Raw genomic sequence first — 21,411 nt, 5'->3', positions numbered from 1 at the left:
AAGCACGAGAGACAGACAGAGCGAAAGACAGAGAGGAAGAAATGGTATGTTTGGTGAGAGAATGTGGGGCTGGCAAGAATGTGGGGCAGGCAAGAAGAGGGGCAATGCACCCACTTCCCCAAATGGGGATCCTCCTCTGTTTGCCGGTGCAATGTTTCCAAAGCAACATCTCTGTGATATCATCCCGCGTAACATGGGAGATCTGTGAATGCCTGGACTTCACAGAGTCTTTTTCGTCACCTAAAAGTAGCTGTGTGGGGCCCAGATTGGATTGGGGTTGTGCTGCTAGCCAAGTGCAGGTTTAACTCTTTCTCAGTATCTGATAGAAATCCCCCCCCCACGCACACACACACATGAGGTGTGTGAGCCGGGCTTGAGTTCGAGTCAGCTCTGCTTGAAGGCTCGTGCTCGAGCCAGACTGGCCCCATAAGAAGAGAAGCTGATCCAAGCTCGAGTCGAGTTGGGCATGGCTAGAAGAGGCAGCTTGTGAGCCAGCTCAAGGAGCTCAAGGGGTATACTTGTAAGGGAGAATCCAGCAAGGATTCCCCTTTACAAGTAAAGGGCTTTCGCTAAAGGGTGCAGGGTACTTACGAAAGTGCCATTTCTGTCATGAACCCTGTCACCGAATAAGAACATCTGGAGAGGTCCGACTACGGGTGCCGCAAACCCGTTCGGTGGCAACTCTGTGGCTGCCCCGGGGCTTTGGAGCGCTTTCCCTGCTGAAATAAGAGCATCTCCTTCTCTGTTTGCTTTTAGGAAGAACCTCAAGATGTACCTGTTTCCCCAGGCTTTTAATTGAAATCGAAATTTTGATGTGTTTTGACTGTTTTTATCGGTCTTATGAATTTTTAACTGTTTTATATTATTTTTATTTTATGTTTTAACTTGTACACCACCTGCAGATTTCTATATCAGGTGGTACAGAAATATGACAAGTAAGTGAGTAAATAAATATATAAAGTAAATATGGGGGGGGGGAGAAAAGCTAGTATTTACCTTTTTTAAAAAAGGTAGGGATGGTGGCAGCTGTGGAGATGGAGGCAGGGGCTCCTCCAAACCCCGCCCCGCCAGCCTCCCAAATGACAGGCCAGTCCAACTGCAGAGGTGACACAAATGGTATCTGTGCATTCATGGCTGTCACACTCTAATGGCCTCCGCATGTGTACAGAGGCCAGAGCTGGGTCGCAGCCCACCTGGCCTGTCATTTGGGAAGCGGGGAGGGGGCAGTGTTGGAGGCCACCTTATTTTTAAAGGGGAATACTACCTCTTTCCCCCGCATTTACTATAGGGAATTCCCTTTACTTGTAAAGAGGAATCCTCACTGGATTTCCCTTTATATGTATACCCCAGATCTAACCGAGCCAGCTTGACCTGGCTTGATGCCCAGATAGGAACCAGCTCTGGCTCAATTGAGCCCGAACTGCATGAGGTGGCTCGAATCCGGTCCAGATTCAAGCTGAACCAGGAAAACCAGTTCCATGCACATCCCTAACACACACACACAGAGACACCCCTATTAGCCACAGAAGGTGAAAGGAATGGTAAAATATGGGTACCTGACTTTGCCCTTCACTGGCTAACAGCAGCTTCGGTGGAGGCATTTAAATCAGGAAAATGGAACAGGGAGATTAACCCCATATACTAGACTCCTGATCCAACCCCTCCCCTTTCCCATGGCTGCTTTGAGGTAAAGAAAACGAATAACTGCAGATCTAACCAGGTATAGTTTGGCCCCCATACTCAAATATTTCACAGGTGAGTGTTGCCTTATATATGCAGCATCATAGGCGGAACTGGGGGGGCAGGCAGGGCACGTGCCCTAGGCGCCACCGAGGTGGGGGTGCCACGCCAGTTCCTGCCACCCCCACCCCATTGCCCACTTGCCCACCCCCGTGGCCCCTCAGCCACTTGCCTCCAGCTCTGGCCTTGGATCGGCAATGAGGCCTAGGATCGGAGCAGCCTGCAAACTGCAGAGCTCTTCTCTCCCTGCCTCTCAGCTGATCGGCGGGTGGGCGGGGCTTCCAGAGAGGCCTCGGAGTAGGCCTCCCTAAAGCCTGAACTCGAGTAGGCCCAGCAAGCCAGGAAGGAGGCTGGCAGAGCTCCCTGCAGCAGAGCAGAACATCCAGCACAGCTTTTGCAAGGTAGGCTGTGAATTCCTTTTTGTGGTTAGCCCCGTATATAGGGATCTGCTTGCCATAGGGCTTTGATATGGGTGGTGGGGCAAGACTAAGAAGTCTCTGAATATTTAATTTAAAACAGACTGAAAAATGTGCTGGCTTTAAAAACAAAAACTATCTAAAAAGGCCTATAAGTGGCTTGTTTCATGTCAGAAAATTACAAACACTTCTGGAACAAATATTTATTTATTCATTTATTCTTTCATTCATTTATAAATGCACTTATGTTCAAGTTGTTTTGCAACTCAGAAGGTCTGAGTGAGAACTGTGAAGCATGTGTTGTGCTTTCATTTTATTTTATTTTTCTTGTGTGTGAACTGCTCTCCAATAACTTGCAGGGACTTCAGGGTAGATCTGGCCAACATGTGAATGCAGCACCTCCATTCCAGAGGAGATGTGTGTTAAAGGGCTTTAAAAGCCTCGTGTGAAAAACCTCCTGCAATCAAACTTTACTGAATTTGTTCAGAATTCTGAGAAAACAAACATAGGCTCACCCTGCATGTTTGGAAGTCTCCTTTGCTAATCTGCAGCGAGGGGGCCATTTTAATAATTAGCGTTGCTAGTGTGTTCTAGGCATTAAAAGTAGCACAAATATATAGTACTCAATGTTTATCACTATATACTGTGAAGTGTGCATGTGTGTATTCAGTGAAATGTATTTCCAGGCAGCATACACTTATTTTGAAATATCAGACTTAAATCCTTGGGGGCCTGGGGTGTTTGGAGGCCCTGGACTTTGAGGGGCTGGGGGCCCATTTTAAAATCTCATCTTGGCCCATTCCAACCTTGCTATGCCCCTGGCGGTCACTACACATGGGTTTCTGCACAACACCTGCACAGAAGAAACTTCCATGTAGAAAATGTGTCTCTCCCTGAATTTTCCATCCATGACTGGGATATTTGAGAGTTAGAGTCAATAATAAAACAGCACACTGCTTGTGACAGGATGGGGCAAATTACAATGATTTCTTAGTCTAGCAGGGGCTGGTTTTGGCCCTGGCAGAACTTGGCTGTCTGCTCCTGTTGCAAATGCCTCTGTCTAGTGTGGCAAACTAATGTATCCTCCTCCCTCTTGGTGTCAAAGTAAGCACTGGTGTGGTGAATGCACATATACCCCGTAATGAGCCAACAGTCATCATAAGACAAAGGCTGGCAGGAATCATTCACTGGTTTATAGACCCACCACCACCACCACCTTCTTCTTCCCCTATTTTGCTAGTGGCTATTTGGGCAGGTGATCCTCTAGGACAAGGTCATGTTTTTTTAAAAAGAATGAGATGAGACAGAGAAAATGACACCTGGAATCCTCGCATAACTCCTGACTGTTGTTCTAAATCTTTTACAGAGATGGCTCATGTTTTCAGGTTTTGATCAACAACCATGTCTAGATGGTACAGTGTTCCTTTCAACAAGGATTTCCAGATATTGTTGACTACAAATCCCATCCCTGTTTGGACAGGGGCACAATTTCAGTGCTTGCCCTAGGTGCTATTTTCCCTAGTTACGCCTCTGTGCAGCATGAATCTATGGGCAATGATGCTGCCTTTACCTCTGAAAAAAAATCTTCCTCCAACTATTAGGAAACCCACACATCAAGAAAATTCCCTGAATTACCACAGTTGCACAATTTTTAAAACAACAGAATTCCTTTCTCAATTTACAAAATATAAACTTGTTTGTGATAGCCAATATTGTTGTATAAAGCAAGTTTCCATCAACAAGAGCTCTTATTTAGTAAGAAGATCAAACCACAAGAGCATTTAAAAATATGACAGAAGGGAAGCCAAGGGAAATGAGACTCAGGAGAGCTCTTGCTGAAATCCATTATTATGATCAATTTCTTTATTCATTCATCTGGCAATAGAGTTTCAGCAATGAAAAAGGAAAATTAAGTTACTTGACACAATGGGGTCTTTGGAATGCATCACTTCTCAGTTCAACTATACGAAAAAGCACATTTAGCTCATTGACACTCTAGCAACAGAAATACAAGTTTTGCACAGCAAACCCAAAGTTCATTAATAATATAAAAACTAATTGCTGGCACATTGGCTGTCAGCAATGTGTGTTATTTTGCTTTGTTTACCAAGAACTGGCTAGCATTATTTTGAGAAGATGATGGGGGAGAATTTTACATAACAGTTTGGCATTGTGGCTCACAGGGACATATCTAACAGTATGATCAAAATGAGTCCTTTTCTGTAAACCTGCTGGGAAAGTAAATCCTTAACTTTAACTGGAGGGTTATGACATATTATTGGCAGCCAGGGACTACAGTGGTGATTCTAGCTCCTTTCCAACTGTTATTATGTGGAGGTAAAGGAGACACTGAAAAACAACCTTATAATTCTACTGTTTGATGCTAGCTGACTCATCAAGAACACTGGACTCTAATGTCTCAATGAGAACACATCTTTCCTTCCTTCTTCCTAGTTTGATTATGGTTGCCAACTCTTGAAATAAAAATATTATCAGGCTCCCAAATATCAGGTGTTGTGTTGATATCAGGCTCCCAAATATCAACACAATCCAAATTGCAGGTCTACTAAAACCAGAAAGCAGGAAATAACTTACATGCAGAGTGAAAACTCAAGGAAGTGTAGCAAGCCACAGAGCACAGGTCAAATGATACATGAATTGTACAGTTAATGAATATGCATCTAGAAAAACATTTACTAGTGGGGAACACAGACAGGTCATGGTTAAGCTCTGAGACAGGTCACAGTTATGGCTCAGGGTCTGGTTCTGGCTCAGGCAGCCATGAAGAGGCAAAAAGGGCAGTTGCAGATGGGTCAGGGTTGGATGGTAGACTGAGAAGTCAAGAAGAAGAGGGCAACAGGCAAGAGATGTGGTCACAGATGGGCTGGACTCAGACACAAAGGTGAAAAGTGGAATACAGGGGTTGTATAGGCTGCAATAATAGGCTGAGCACTGTCAGCTGATCACTAGCCTGAATGGTCAGCTGACCCCACAACCAAATAAAAAAACATCAAGCCCTACAAGATGGGAGGAGAGCTGGTTTTGTGGTAGCAAGCATGACATGTCCCCTATCATAATAAGTAGGGTCTGCCCTGGTTGCATATGAATGGGTTACTACATGTGTGAGTACTGTAAGATAAGATATTCCCCTTAGGGGATGGAGCCGCTCTGAGAAGAGCAGCAGAAGGTTCCAAGTTCCCTTCCTGGCTTCTCCAAGATAGGACTGACAGAGTTTCCTGCCTGCAACTTTGGAAACACCGCTGCCAGCCTGTGTATACAGATGAGTTAGATGAACCAATGGTCTGAATTGATGTATGGCAGCTTCCTATGTTCCTAAGATCCCTGCCTCCAAGGCAGTTCTTAACTCTGAGCAATTTGTTGCTATGCAACCTCACTTCACCATCTTTGTTACTTGAATACCAGCCAGCTTTGACCACATCTTCTGCCTCTAGCCCTTTCCTTTGTCTACGTGATCTGGTACATGGCCCTGGCCTCAGAAGTGCACCTAGGTAATTTTGGAGCCTGGACCTACAGACCTTAGGAGGGGCACCCTTACTGGAGACCCTCCCCCTGCTGCAAGTTAAGCATCCTCATTCTTATCCCACATATTTCTTTCCCCTCTCCCTCCTCTGTCTCTAAAGCACCCAGCACAGGTCATAACCACAATCAGCCACCTGGCGCAGTGCAGATCAGTGGCGACCGCACCACCCAGGACAGGCTAAAGAGGTTTGGGGGGCTCGGGGTGTGTGGAGGCCCTGGACTTAGGCCTCAAAGTCAGGGGTAAGAGCACCGTTGGTAGGCTAGCCTACCAACTGCATCTTATGCTTTTGGGCCCTCTGCGTGCTAACCATGCCTGAACTGGACCACTCTACTGTAGTTCATCTTGGCTACTTGTCAAGGCATGAAAATGGAGTGGGTATGGAGGGACGGTTTGTGCATTTCTGGATCCCCTGAGGAAATATTCTTCTCTGTCACTAGCCCCTGCGGAGCTGCTCCCGAAACATTGATGCATTCACTGTTACATTGTCCACTTTATACTGATGAAAGAGATTTATTTTATCTCAGTATCTGAAAGATCTCAAAAGCCACTCAGTGGAGACGATTCTTATATGTTTATTAGAAGATAGGGACCCAACAATATCCCTGGCGGTTGCTAAATTCTGTTACACATTGACCAAACTAAGAGAAGCTAGAGCACAGCAATCGGTTACTGTCAAAGGTTCCTGATTTTATGTATTTGATGACATTTTAGATTTTGTTTCTGTTTTTGTTTTCTCTCTTTACTATGTATATTCTGTGTATATTGATGTTTGATCTAAGATCGTAAATAAACAACTAACTAACTTCTCTGTCACTGAGGGCTAGGTGACCCACTGTCAAGGTAGGAGAGAGGTGATGCCCTTGCTACAATGTCACACCCAAGTGCAGCACTTTACTTCTGAGGAATTAACAGAAACCATTCGCACACAGAGGAGAAAGTACACTAATCCCAGTCCCCGGTACCACTAGACATTAAATTAAACATTGGGTCTGTGTGAAGCAGGTCACTTGGTTTTGAGGACCATTTTGGAGCTTCTGAAGGGTCCCTGATTTGCTTTGGCCCCTTTCGACCCTACTCTGAGGGGACCCACTTGGTTTTGAGCTCAGCTGTTCAGTGGCTCAAAGCAAAGCTTTGCTCCCTTGTCAGCCCCACCCCTCAAACTACCTCCTGGGCTGGGAAAGGTGAGCACCAAAGGGTTTAGTATTTCTCTTCCCTTCTCACTGCAAGAGAGCAAAGGACTGCATTCCGCAGCTTGTCTTTTAAAGGGACACTTTCCCCACTTTCCTCATGGATTCTCGGGAATGGCGTGGAAACTCCTGGGATTAATAGTCTATTCTGAGGCTGCAAAAATGGCTGTAAGGAGGAGCATAGAGGAGTAGGGGGTGAGGAGTGAAAGCAGTCTTTGAGGGAGTTGAAGGATTCAGTCCTGTTCACTTTACTTCAACCGCACTTCGACTTGCCCCAGATGATACTTTGCTTCAAAAGGGATCAAAGCAGGCTGGAGCAGAATGAAGAGACACAAAATGACGTACTTCACATGAGCAGTGTGAAGTGCTAAAAGGAGGTCTGTGGGGAGAGTGGGTTTGCCCAACCCTCCCCACAGAAGAGCACTCACCATTCCCTGGGCAGGCGGATCGCCCGCCCAGACAAGTGGTGGCTTGGCTCCGACTCTCCCACAGCTCACCCGGCAGCTCCAGGGGTAGGAAGCAGGGAAGCACTGCCATGCAGTGCCCCCACCCCCGAGCCCCAACAATGCACCGTGTGAGCCAGCGTGGTGTAGTGGTTAGAGTGCTGGACTAGGACCGGGGAGACCCGAGTTCAAATCCCCATTCAGCCATGAGACTTGCTGGGTGACTCTGGGCCAGTCACTTCTCTCTCAGCCTAGCCTACTTCACAGGGTTGCTGTGAGGAGAAACTTAAGTATGTAGTACACCGTTCTGGGCTCCTTGGAGGAAAAGCGGGATATAAAATGTGTAATAAATAAATAAATAAATGGTGCATTACTGGGGGGGACACCCCCCACACCCCCACCGAGTGTGCCCACTGCAGCTGCAAGCAGCCACGGCAGACGCACAATCACTTAGCCCAATTTTGGGTCACACTCAAGCCCAAAACCCTGGCTAAGTGGTGACCTACTTTAGAGGGCTTACCACTGCGCCTCCACCAGGAGCCAAGTGGCTCCCAGCAGTTCTCATGTGCATTGCAAACCGGGCTGGGCTTCCCTAGCCCAGTTTTTACTGCACAGGAAAATAGCTTCAAAATTTTAAAGCAGTGAGGTTTTCTGAAAGCCCTCTCACTGTATCCAAATGTACATCTTCGTCTAGAATGGAGCTCTGCAAAAAGAAGTTATGCAACTTTGACTCCGAAGCCAAATGTGCACAGTGCTGATTGGCTACCCGCCCCCCTCTTGTTATCACCAAGCATCATCCCCCAGTCAATCTTGCATGTTAAAAACATGTCCTTTAAAAATTAATAAGGTGATAGATAAGCATGCAAAGTTCATGTGACCAATAAACAAACTGGTGGACAGCCCATTAATGTAATATGGGCCTAAGGAAGATGCACAGCATAAACCAAACACTGCCCCCAGTAGCTTACCCACATCTTTTGTAGAGCAAAAGATTATCCTTCAGAGGAGGCCTGTGCAACTTAGGCCCCCCAGCTGTTTTTGGACTACAACTCCCATAATCCCCAGCCACAGTGGCCAATAGCTAGGGATTATGGGAGTTGTAGGCCAACATCTGCAGGAGGGTCAAAGCTGAGCAGGCCTGCTTTAGAGCAAAAGATTATCCCTACTCAACTGCAGCCCTCCAGCTGTTTTTGCACTACAACTTCCAGCTTCCCTAGCTAAAATGGCCAATAGTCAGGGAAGATGGGAGTCATAGGCCAACATCTGCAGGAGGGCCAAAGCTAAGTAGCCCTGCCTTAGGTTGCCATACCTGTCAGAGGCACAGGGAAGGGCCAAGATGGACAACAGAGTGAGTGTTTGATTTGTTGGCATGCATGTCTGTCAGCTCAGTTGTGAAGTCAGGAGGAAACCAAGTTCAGACAGCAGCTGGAAAATTCATTGTGGGCTCAGGTTTTATATTACATCTGGAGTTGGCACTGACATTTTTAAAAAGTGAAATCTGAAGCAGATTTCAGCATTCATCCTAAGGAACAGCATTTGAGAATTTCCAGGGGGAGCCAAAGGAGTTTCTATAAGACAAGATAAAATTTTCATGAGGTTTCTGCACAACCATAATTACAAGTCATTTAGGATCACATGCTTCCCTGAACATGCCAAATGCTTGCTTTGGAGATGGTGAATGCACATGTGAGGAAGGCATTAAGAAAATACAGGGACTGGCAGATCAGATTCTCACAGGCATTGATGTAACAGATTTCACATTTATCTCTCTTAAAATATATATTATAGACTTTGAAAGCTTAAATACAATCCAGTTCTTATGTTTATGTTTATTCTTAGCACTTCTGTATTGTAAAAGTGTAATCTGTCATTGGCTGTTCCCAGAAAAACTCAGTAGAGCCTTGTAGTATACGTACCAGCATGCACAGTTGTTAAACCCACACAGAAAATTATATACACATACTTCATAGGTATTTGCTAGATGACAGTTCACAAGGGTCTATATTTGTCAATGTCTGTCATCTGTAGGTACTCATTTTGCTAAATATAGAAAGCACTCCACCCTTCTGAAGATATTATTCTGTACAACAAAGTATACTGAATGTTCCAAGAACATTTTGGGCTGTTATAGAAGTTTGCTGTCCCAGGATGGCAAAGGAATAACTATCATCAGGAAGAAAATGCAATTGATTTCAGTGTAAATTGTCTCTAGGCCAGTGTTACAGGATAAGTTACAGTCTTAGGCCATGTCCTTATCATACATTTCATACATATCTAGGTTAAAGGCAAGCTCCAAGCTTCAGAGCTTTCTGCTAACATTTCTGTCTGGTTGCATAACCTATTGTATTCAGTGGAGGAGCTCTGCAAGTTGATAGATACTTAGTGGTCTTTCCTCAATAGTGTAAGGAGATTTCCCTCTGAGAGTTGTTACATTGTTTACAAACCAGTGCTACTGACTGACATAAGGTGGGGTGGATAGGACTGTTTCCAAAGCAGAAATAAACGTTTTGGGGCAGGAATCTCAAACCACATTATTCTAACTCACATTTGCTTGCATTTCTCTCTCTCTCTTGTAATTCCCTTAGTTTGAGGGGGTTTAAAACATTCCCAATAATGTATTATATTGAATGCAAAGATTTCACATACTTGGAAATTCTCTGTGGTGAGAGAATTCCTTTCTCATTATAGCAGAGTGCACAGAGGCACAACACAGCGGATTAGTTAAGCATGCGTGTGTGCTGAGAGTAAAGTAACTTGGAGCCAATTCATAGTTTCAAATCAATATAAAAGGCATTTATTAAGGAACTCCATTCTAGATAGGAAAGTGAGGATTTAGGATCTCTAATCTATCTATCTAGCTGGATGCAGATGGGTTCTGCATCCTCTCTGCACATATGGTGCAGGGAGAGAGGCTTGCCATGTTGCAAGGTAGGAGGCCAGGTACGAAGAGAGAGAGAGGAAGGAAGTCCCTGAGATTAGCAATCTACACATCAAAGGGATAGCATCAAAGCAGTGGAGAAGTGATGACAAATGTCTTGACCCTCTAGCCCTCTGATTTACTAGTCTGTCCTCCACTGTTTGAGGCAAAGAGACAGCGCAAAGTCCTTTAACTTCCAACAAGTTTGAGGGGGTTTAAAACATTCCCAATAATGTATTATATTGAATGCAAAGATTTCACATACTTGCCAACTGTCCCAATTTACCTGGGAATTCCCCCTAGTTTCGTGGCTCATGACCATGCAATGGAAAATCCTGATTTTCACCACTCCCTCCTCCCCCCTCCCTTCAGAGAGTCATCTGTATCTGAGACACAGCTTTGAAGGAGGAGACTATCACAGAGAGATGTCATCTCTCTGAAGGGAGCCTGGCCACAAGGTCCTCTCTTAGATCGCCTGGATTTCCCTGCAGGAAAGCAGTGTCTGATTAGTTTAAGAGAGCACTTGCTTCATATCCCTGCAGAAAGGACAGGATCATTTGATAGAGCACTGACTTATTTGCTTTTCTGAATATTAATTTCTTCAGTATCTCCATCCCTGCAGCAGGGGTGTAGCTATAATTGAGCAGATGAGTTCAAAGAGGCTGTTGAGGGCCCTACTCCCCAGCTCCACCTTATTTTCTTCATTATTCCCCTCACTCTGAGGGACCGCCAGGGAGAGGAGCGAACACAGGCCCCCCTCTCCCCTAGCTATGCCCCTGCCCTGCAGAAAATGGTCAGATTCATTTGAGAGCACACTTGCTTCAAATTCAGTTTATATCCCTGCAGAAAGGGTCAGATTGTTTGGCAGAGCACTGACTTTGCTTTTCAGAATGATTTCTTCTTTTTATATAATATATTCCTGCAGGAAAGGGTCAGATTACTTGAGAGAGAGCTGAATTTGCTTTTCTGATATCTTCTGAGATCAGGTGGTTGCATTGGCTTGTTGCCATCTACTAGCTATACACAGAATACCTACCCAGTGGGGGCGGGGAGTAACTTTTTTTTGTCATTGTCCCTATTTTTCATTCTGAAATGTTGGCAGGTATGATTTCATACTCAGATGAATGTAAAATATCTAATATATCAAGCTACTGTTTAAAAGTATAGGCTTTATTCTTATTAGCAAGACTTTAGTTTTGCTAAAAGTCTGAAAATTGAATTTAAGATCGGAATTTCAAAGGTTTGCAAAATTTCATTGTAGCATTGTTAAATTGGCCAGCAAAACGTGGGTTGTATGAAACTTAATATTTGAATGAGAAAAATTACATTGGACAGATCACGGAGGAGGGTTTCAGTCTGGCCAAGTTCTTTACAGAGCAGACTTCCCTTTGCTGTCAGTCCAGAACTCATCTGGGTTAGGCCTAGATATGCATCGCGAAATAACTTTATTTTCCCTACAACCGTAGTTTTGCTGGAAAATCCAGGATAGTAAAGGGGTATTTAACAATGCTGCAATGAAATTTGACAAACACTGGTCTGTTTAGTGGCACAGGGGCCTCCAAGTAGACTGACTCTGTGGAGGCTATGTTTTCAGGGCTGCATCTCTGCCATATAAGCTGCAGTCTGCTTGAAGGCCCTAAAGGCACACCACATCATGTGTCATGGATTCAGGGCTTCTCTGCATTTGGAACCTACATTTCCCATTATGCATCTAGGAATCACACATTTCCATTGTGTCCACAGTAGCATCCAGGGATTCAAGCAAGCGGAAGTCTACATGGCTGGGATTAAACATTGCCTTCTGCTACAGGGTGACTAAGCTAGGGGCAGGCCACGGGGAGGGCCCAGTTCCCTGTGCCATCAGTGTGTAACAGGACCTAGGGCAATTGCTCATTAATTCAGATCCCAATGAATTTTGAAACAAAACAAGCTGGATCAATCCTTATCTTGTAAGAACTCAGTATTATTTATTTATTTTCCTTTTATTGCTTGCCTTCTGCATTAATATGCTGTTTGCTTTGTCCAGCAGCAAAAGGCATTCAGTTGTTCCTTTTTTAACAGTATGTAAATGCAAATATTTTGTCCTCTCGTTTCTGATGAGTTGCAGGAGGAGAACTGCATTGCTCAGTGACTACATTGTAATATTTCTTTTTCTTCCTCCTGATAAAGATGTGTTGCCAGGCACAACCACTGAATACTAACTTGCTGCCAACAGTTGCTTCTACATGTCCAGTTTACATTTCTTTGCTTCCACATATCTTCAGTAGCACGAGCCAGAATTGTAGCATGTTCACTATGTGGTAACAGTAACTTGCTTGCCTAGTGACAGAAAGAAAGAGTGTGCCAGAGACAGATAATGCACAGAGAATATTGCATCTGTAAGATGTGTGAGCCTACTATTTATATAACAGTTTTAAAATGCCAACTTTATTCCATTCATGTCCATTTTAAAGAAGGGGAAGCTGAGTTGGGATAGGGCTGGAAACCAGTATTCTAGAATCTTTCTCAATCCACTGGCACACTCTAACTATAACTCTACTTACTAGTATGCAGATTCAAGCCATTTTGTTTCGAACCTATCTTTATATTAGTTTTAATAACTTCAGAATGGCCACCTTGGGACGTAACACAAACCCGTGGGTCCAATGGAAACACGGTTCCGCATCCCCGCCCCCCACTCTCCCGTCTGCATTAGGATGTACTGGAGAGCGTCTCCTCTGCTGTCAGCCCCCCCCCCTTCCCATTTCTAACATCAAAGATCTCATTTAAAAAAACCTAGTTTTCAGGTGGATTCAAGTGCTTCAGGCATTGGGGGAATTAAAGGGGCACACACGCAAGGTCAGAAATGGGGGTCAGCAGTGGGTCTTTCTGGAGCATTGACTCTTGGCATTTGCTGAGGCTACCACATGTGGATCCCAGACCTGCACATTTCTTATCTGACCAGGGCAGGGCTGCACAATGTTGGCCCTCCAGCTGCTGTTGGACTACAGCTCCCATAATCTCTGACTATTGGCTACTGTGGCTGGGGACGATGGGAGCTGTAGTCCAACAACAGCTAGAGGGCCAAAGCTGTGCAGCCCTGGACTAGGGTTTGAAATAGGTCCACCCATTATATGCCCTAGTTTTCTTAACTGTTTCGGTTGTTCTCCTATATCCTACCTTCTTCTTTCTGGAGAAGTCCTAAATCCTCTTGCAAGGTCCTTCCAAATCCAGCCACAGGCAAGCGTAAATATGGGACAATGTGGCTGCTCTTGGGATCGACTGCTGCCTGTTGTGCCTCTTTCTCCATGCCAGAAGGAAATTCAATTAGTTAAGTAGCCTTATAAAGGGACATAAAGAATCTGTTGTGAAAGTTACGCTAATGTCTGTTTCAGACTTTTCCTCCTGACTGTGCAATTATTGTCATGGTCATGTCAACTCTTTTCATAAATAGGAAGTAAGAAATCTAAAGAATTTATAATTTCCCAAGTAAGAAAGAAAACCTTTACTAGAAGAGCATGATTTTAAACAACATTTAAGGGTCACATTGTCTGGTGATTCCAATTAACAGTCACCATGGACACCAATACAAACACTGCTGCTACGTGCTCCCCACTTCTGCAAGTGATGAGAAGTTCCAGGAGCAAGGCTACACCGGTTAGTTGTCTTATGATGAGAGAGAATACTGGAGACTTGCAGCATCCTGCTAAGATTTGTTTTCTTTGCAAATATACAAGCAGAGCATATTGGAGGCCAGCTAAAAACGGTCTGCAGATCCTTCAGCCAACCCGTGCTCTCACAATTCTGTCTGTCACTATTCCCCCAAAACACATAGCTGCACATCTGTTTCTTCTCTTGCTCTCTTACACACACACACAGCCGAGCACTAGTCTCTGCCCTCCTTCCATGAATTGTCATCTACAGAACAATCCATGCTCACTAAAATACAGCAATATTGTTTTGTGAAGTCCCTGACCACTTATTTGCAGTGATCAAGCTGGTCAAACTGACACATGCCAGTGCATTACTGGAATAGTGTATTCAGCAGTCTGCTAAGGTGAAATACAGCATGAAATAAGGCAAGTTTACTGAAAGTCAAATGCCAGGTTGGAGGGCCAATTCTCATGTTCCTTTATTCTGGATATAGCAAATAAGTATAAATATGATTCAGGACCAGTTCAGATGATGCTGTTTTCCTGGCCATATAGGTAAAAGCAAGAGTGGAATTTGATTTCCCCCATATCTTAAAATAGTATTTTAACCACGTGATTGGGGTGGCTTGGAGTAGGGCTGGTTCAAAACTCCCACCTCATTTTCACCAATTTTTTGTGGGTGGTGGAAATGGGAGGTGTCGATACATTTGTGGGAGGACCCATGAGAATTTTGCAAACTTTGAATCTGGGGTGAGAAGCTAATTTCAGGCAGCAACAGTGAGGTTTTTCTTGCTTAAGATCCAAAAGAGCTACATTTTGTTGGGCAGCAGCAGCAGTGCAAGAAGATGCTTGTCTCCCAGCCGCTGACTCCATTTTTCTTCCCAGAAAGCACTGGAGCACTGCATCATTCCCTGGTGCATTCTGGGAAGGAACATGGTCCGCCTGTTAGGAGATAAGCAGCTTCTAGCACTATTGCCACTGCCCACAGAGGTGGTAGCTTTTTGGGGTCCTAATCAAGAACAACACTGTCACCAGGGGCATAACAAGGCTGGAGTGGGCCCAGAGACAAAATTTTAAAATGGGCCCCTCGCTGATACACACACACACTTCACAATATATAGTCATGTGACTTGCCTCTGGGGGGGCCCTTCGAGGCATGGGGGCCCCCAGGCAGCCACCTCCCCTTGCCTAATAGTAGTTACGCCCCTGACTGTCACTGTCCCCTTTGATAAGCTCCTCTGCCCCATCATTGAAATTCTCAAAATGTTCCTTGGTCACACCATAAAAGTGACAGGAGCTTCTAACCCCAATCAAACATGTGAAAACTGCTGGAAACTTGGTGAAATGCTGGGATCATATAACTTTGATGCAGCCCTAATTTTGATACTCTCCCCTGCAAAACTATGTGAGGATGGGACTTTATGCCAGAGGGGAGACATTCTTCCACATGCTCCTCCTCACACGATTAGGCAGCTGGCAGAAGAGAGCATCCAAATCTATCCTTGATCATCCTTATATCTAGAAAATTCTGTCAAATGGATCCTGGAATTCACTTTACTTCAGTACATACATTTGCCTGCAAGTGAGATTTGTGTCTTTCTAATTATTATTTCTTTTCCAGGTATAGAATGGTGTGGGCATCTGCAATTCCCAGAAAATGAACATTGAACATTGGCTCCTGATCATTTGGTTTGCCAGCAAGCTTATTCAAGACCTGGAAGTCAGATATTTACTTAGACGGTCAAACTGTAGCACAAATCTTAGGCTTGAAGTCAATGCTAAATTATAATCACCTTCTCTGTCTCTGCCTAAATTATAATCACCTTATAGATCTCTGCCTGTCCTAATTTGCCAGCAGGGAAGTATAAAGGAAGCATGGATCAGAGAGCTTGTGCTCATTTTGCCACCCACTGGGTGGTAATTCAATTATTGTTTACTTTCCCTTTTCTCACATTTTTCTCTCTGCTTGTGAGCAGGCCGGGGGTGGTCAGGGAGACTTATTTGAACTTTTTCAAAGGATAGCATTCTCTCCCTTGCTCTGGCTTCAGCCAGGGAGAGAAACAAAAAAGTTCTCTCAATACTGGCCCTCTTAAACAGGACACAGAAAACAATTCTGAGTGCCAGAATAGCTAACGTTTGGGGGGGGGGGAGGAGGAGGAGAGGAAGGAGAAGGAGAAGAAGGGGAAGAGGAAGGGGAAGAAGCAGCAGCAGCTTTCCAAGGGAATCCCCCTTCACAAAAATTTCTTCATTAGCAAAATAAGTGTACTAGAGGTAGAATGAAATATCTTCTAGGGAAGAAATTTTGTGTGTGTGTGTGTGTGTGTGCGCACGCGCTCAGCTCTGCACAGAGCTGGGAACATATATACATGCCAATCTCCCTGAAAAAGATGAACATAAAATTTTAGTTACTTAACTACTTAACTTTTAAATATTACTTAAGCCAGAGGGAAAGCTGTGAGATCAGACTGAAGTTGTGCTCCCTGAAAAGCTTTCTCTCTGTCTTAAGCACTTGTATCTGAAGACAATTATGTTGTTTTGTAATGCTGTACCATATAATTACAGAGATGCATTAAACAATTAAAACGTTTAGCTAACCAAAATGCTAACTCAGTTTTTTAAAAGTAGCCTTTTCTATTGAACTCTACCACCTAAGACGTTTAATAATTCTGTCAAGAACATAAATAAGCACTGGTGTTTAATTAGCCTCATTTTTCTTTTCTTTTTAAAAAAAAACCTTAACCCCCCCCCCTTCCCCCCCTTGGAGATTCATGATGTTGGCAGGATGATGGGGTGGGGTGATGGAAATGCACAAATGTTAAGAACCTGAGAGAAGGTAAGCAGGTCAGCTATAGTTGATACATATATATATATATATACACACACACACACACACACACACAGAGTGGTCCCTCGACTTACGTAGTTAATCTGTTCCGAACAGACGTTCGTAAGTCGAAATTTTCGTAGGTCGAAAAGCGCACCCACGGAGGTCTGGAAACACTCGTAAGTCGAGGAAACCGCATCTAAAAATTCGTAAGTCGAGGAAGCCAAATCTAAACCGCCAACTACTTCCAGTCTTTTTTGGCGTTCGTAAGTCGAAAACGTTGGTTGTCGAGTAGTTCGTAGGTCGAGGGACTACTGTATATGCATTTTGTTTCCTCTTTAATGTTGCATCTTACATTGTAGTTGTATATTGACTGAGCTACAATATTGCCTCTGAATATTCACACATATTCTAACTGCTCAGGGTGAATGCTCACAAATAGTGTGGCTGAGAGGGCTTGAAAGGTCAATTTGGCTAGGAGGAAAACTCCATACAGGTTCTGTGTAGAAAAGCCTAGTTCTGCTAATAGAAGGAAGGTGCCAAAAAGGGAAGTTGATAATTTGGCTAGTGAATGAGATTGGAAGTTGAGAACTTGGCTAGTGAATGAGATTGCAGATGGCTTAAGGAAGCCGAAAAGAGTAAGAAGTTAACTGAAAAACAGGGATCTGAGGGGATGGTGGTGGTAATAGGCAGAGGACTGTGGGAAAGAGAGAAGAAGAAACAAGAAGAGAATGAATCAAGGTGAAACTGGGACAAGGCAAAGACCTTATGCAAGGCCTAGAACTGGAAGGAAGTACATGATCAAGTTGTTAAGATTAGGAGGCTGGGTAAACAGCACCTGCTGGAGACAAGGGTTCAGAAAAGCTCTAAGTGGAAGAGGGATGGGATAACAAAATTCTCCTTATTTGAAAAAGGGGAAAAAGAAAAGAACCCAGCCAAAATTTAGCTGTAGTTTTCCAGCCAAGCCACCATATGCTTTAAAAACAGTAAATTCTTGTGTAATTGCATCAACAAAGTTGAAGTAATAAGTATACTTAGATACAATTATTAATTCCATGTGATAATGCATTGTGAAAATTGCTTCATGTCCACACAGTTCGTGTATGCTCATAAATTATGCCTTTCATCAAACTTGAAGATTTAATTCAGTAACAGGACTGAAAGCAATCAAGTTCAGTGTCTTAGAATTTAGTAACCCATGCACCAATGTTTAAAGGGAACGCAGCTAACTGAACCATTCCAACAGCAGAGCCCTGTGAAGAACAAGACAAGCACATATTCTGTGGAATTCAGAAAGTTTGAATGGCAATATCCTGTGCCAAACTTCATGCACAGAATGAATGGCTTCATTCGCATGTAACATGAAACCAGAAGTCCCTTCACCTCCGGTTTTGGAAACTGTACGTCCAAATGTTGGCAAGCTCAGTTTTGCAAAAGTTTTCTCAGTTTTTCAAAAAGGTTTTCCATTCCTTATTGAATACTGACACCTGATAATCAGCTATTCTGAAATACAACTCAGAAAACTCAGATTTGGTATACCTCATAGAAAAAGAGATTCAAGAAATTTCTACCAAACAAAAACTGATGGTTTCTGATATGTTGTCCACACATCATTAGTTGCCCAGCAGAGACACATGTCCTTTTTGAGAAAATGTAAGGAAATGTAATATTTTTAATTTAATGCACCCCTTTCCTTTTACTGCACTGTATGATGTGTAATTAATCCAGGCACAGGTTTGTTTGTTTTTAAGTACTGGGCTATTTTTATTTTTGACAGTAGAAGCTAAAATGGACAATTCATGTTGTGATCAGATTGGTTCTGCAAGTCAATGAAAGTATTGCTAGATCTTTAATCTGTAGTACTCATTATTTCTTATAATCCATCAAAATGCCAGTGTTCCCAATACCATAATTTATGAAAAGTACATAAATGACAACAACATTAGTTGATGTTTCAAGGGAAGGAAACTTACTTTTTTCTCAGAAGCAATTTTTTGAACCAAAATGGAAATTGCTTCTACTAATGAATTAATTTTAGATTTCCATACTGCTGTTTTGGTTTTACCTATTCATTAATAATGTTCAAAATCTGGTTGAGTGAAAAGCCCTTAATCATGACAAATCTTCAACCCATGTGCTGCAGATTAAATGTGCTGGTTTTGTTATTTTAACAAAAGTCGAGCATCTAACACTGATCAAATACAGAGCATTTATCTCGCTAGCATTTGCTTCATGGATTGCAATGAGGCAAACTAAGCCCTTGTAAACCAAAATGTCATTTAGGGGACAAAAACTGAAGTGAAGTTTCATTATCACAATGTCCAGTTATGATCACCTCTTTTATCACCTTCTTTAGCACATGGCTGCTGTAAACTATATTGTCCTATAAAATTGCTGAAGAAAAATTATGATGCCCAAATACATTATATTTACTTTGTTATTCCAAGTGCCTGGCTGCCTGAATTAATATCACACATGCAGTATGCTTTTTGAGTTCTTCATTTGTCATTAATGCAGCATGTAATCCTAAAGTGTCTAAGAAGTTCCGAAACTGAGAAGTATTTAAAAAAGAAATGATGGGGGAAATTGAGTATATGAAATTCAGCCAAGTCTGTAACACCAGCCAACAAAACAAACTTGTTCTTTCCGCCTTTCCAGTAATTCTGATGCTTTTTGCCTGTTGCACTGGCTACTCATTGCAAACCCAGGCCCAAATAACGACAGGGCACGCGTAGTTGGAAAAAAAACTAGGGCCACTTTATTAAATATTTACAAAACCTTCAATGAGGAATCTTAACTAAAGTGTGGGTATCCACTATGTGGGTCAATCTCATAGGAGGTATGCCCACAAGAGGGTGAAGGACCAGGCTTTGATTTGCTCGGTACCCAGTCCAAACCTCATCTCGACCATGAGGTTACCCCCGTTGAGGAGATGCATGCCAGCCCACCTCAACCCAGATTGCGAGGCACTGAGCAGTGTTTGCTGGCATGCATCCAAGCGGGAGCGGATCCAGCCTGAGAGCTGCGAGATCACCAAGCCTTCCTCCATATTCCCACTCACCATAACAACCTTCCAGCCCAACACCAATGTAAATTAACCTACCCTGACCCACACTCGTCCACAAAGTGACCAATTAACCCCAGAGACTGCCTTAACAAAATCAGTGAGAAGTAGGCCAAAAAATAAAAGCACCAAACATTAGCCAATCAATTGAGACCCCCAAAATTCCTACTGGGCCCCAATGGTGACTGGAATATCCCTCACTGAGTCCAGGGGTGGGTGGGTGCGTGCCTGCCCATAGAGCAACTGAAAGGCAGAGTAAAGGAGCTGACTGCTTATGCAGCCGCTCCTTGCACATGACTGGCCTGCCATTGTCATGTGCCGGGGGACTAAAATGGCAGCCTGCATGCCTGTCTCTCGGACCGGGCCCACAACTCCGCCCCCTGCTTATCCCATATCTCTGCTAATACAGCAAAAGGGGTGGGGAGCGGCTTATACAGGCATTTCACATTAGCACATGCTAAAAGGTGCCTGAAATCACAGAAAGAAATACAAAAGTGCCAACAAGAAGACTAGTGCATGCTCTTTAATTAGTTGTAAGCTAATTTTCTTCTCTTTGCTTTAATGTGTTTGGTATGTATACAAAATGGCATTAAAGAAAAGAGAGAAGTAAATTAGTTCATAACCAAAGACAGTTTGTGCTTTTACAGAATGTACATTGCTGTTCAATGCATAAAAGGTTCACAAGGAAGCGCCTCGCTTCTTTTCCTTGCAGTTGAAACTGAACAATCTTTTTTTAACATCTTGATTAAAATTTGGTAGGGTCAAAAAAAGCCAAGTAAAAGGAATTTGAGGGGCACATCTGGCCTGCAGATCACCAGTTGGCCATACTTGTATAAACTCATTATCATCTCCCCCTCCATCCTGTTGTTTTCTCCCTCCTCCACTATTTGGCATGTATATTTCTCTTATTTGCATTAAAACATCTAATAAGAAATTAAATGTTACATTTTTTTTGATTATTTACATAGGATTTCTTCTTTTATATACAGTGAAGATGTGTGTTCTTCTTCAAATGATGCCGGAGAATCCTGAGATTTCTGGTGGTTTCTCCAGGACATTACCTGAGGGGGCTAGGGCACCACACCCCTATTGGGGGACCTGGCTGCAGGGCTTCAGCGGACAAATAGCACCCTGAAGAGAAGGGCTCAGGAGTAGTAGCTGCCTTCTTTCCCTGAGACCGGCTAGAAAAAGAGGACGAGAGGAAATCCTCTGTATTTTATCCTTGGATAAATCAGTACCAGCAATAAGAGATCTCTCTGCATACTTCACAAGAGATGCACTCTTATGATATAGAAGTTGCCTCCCCACCCCAAGGCAAGTGACAGCTTCTTTAACAATACCCTCAGAATGTATCATTAATTTCCCCTTTATTTAGTATACTGGGTTCTAAATAAAACACAGTTTGACAGTCCCTCCTCACTCCCTATGCAGATATGCTCAAACATGTCAGGACAATTAACCAACGTCACCCCAGCTGCACAACACAGATAACTGGTGAGTCAGTCATTATGTGGTAAAGGGTTAGATAAACTGATGAATGTACAATTGGTCTCATCCAGCTCAAAATACTAAATATGGGCTCTTCTCCAGCCCATTATCACTCTTGCTTTAAGTCCCATTGATTTAAGCATCAGGAACCATGGGCTG

The 21,411-nt window shown here is 43.5% G+C and overlaps 2 long non-coding RNA genes across 3 annotated transcripts in view; one reads left to right on the top strand and one right to left on the bottom strand.

Moving 5' to 3' along the window:
• The first annotated feature begins 2,079 nt into the window (after positions 1-2,079).
• Positions 2,080-21,072, top strand: LOC128339598 (uncharacterized). Its single transcript, XR_008313112.1, has 3 exons — positions 2,080-2,141; positions 15,498-18,353; positions 20,754-21,072. It is a non-coding gene; the product is annotated as an uncharacterized LOC128339598 (long non-coding RNA).
• LOC128339604 (uncharacterized) overlaps positions 12,187-21,411 on the bottom strand; it is a 75,610-nt gene continuing 66,385 nt past the window's right edge. Inside the window, exons 2-3 of one of the 2 annotated variants that reach the window (XR_008313115.1) lie at positions 13,404-13,523; positions 12,187-12,563 (exon numbers count right to left, since the gene is read on the bottom strand). This is a non-coding gene — a long non-coding RNA (uncharacterized LOC128339604). Of the gene's footprint in view, positions 12,564-13,403; positions 13,528-21,411 lie in introns of both variants that reach the window. The other variant, XR_008313121.1, reaches the window with a different exon arrangement.

Source organism: Hemicordylus capensis, chromosome 1 (assembly GCF_027244095.1).
Source record: "Hemicordylus capensis ecotype Gifberg chromosome 1, rHemCap1.1.pri, whole genome shotgun sequence".
Taxonomy (NCBI): domain Eukaryota; kingdom Metazoa; phylum Chordata; class Lepidosauria; order Squamata; family Cordylidae; genus Hemicordylus; species Hemicordylus capensis.
This window is presented reverse-complemented; position numbering and strand designations above follow the sequence as displayed.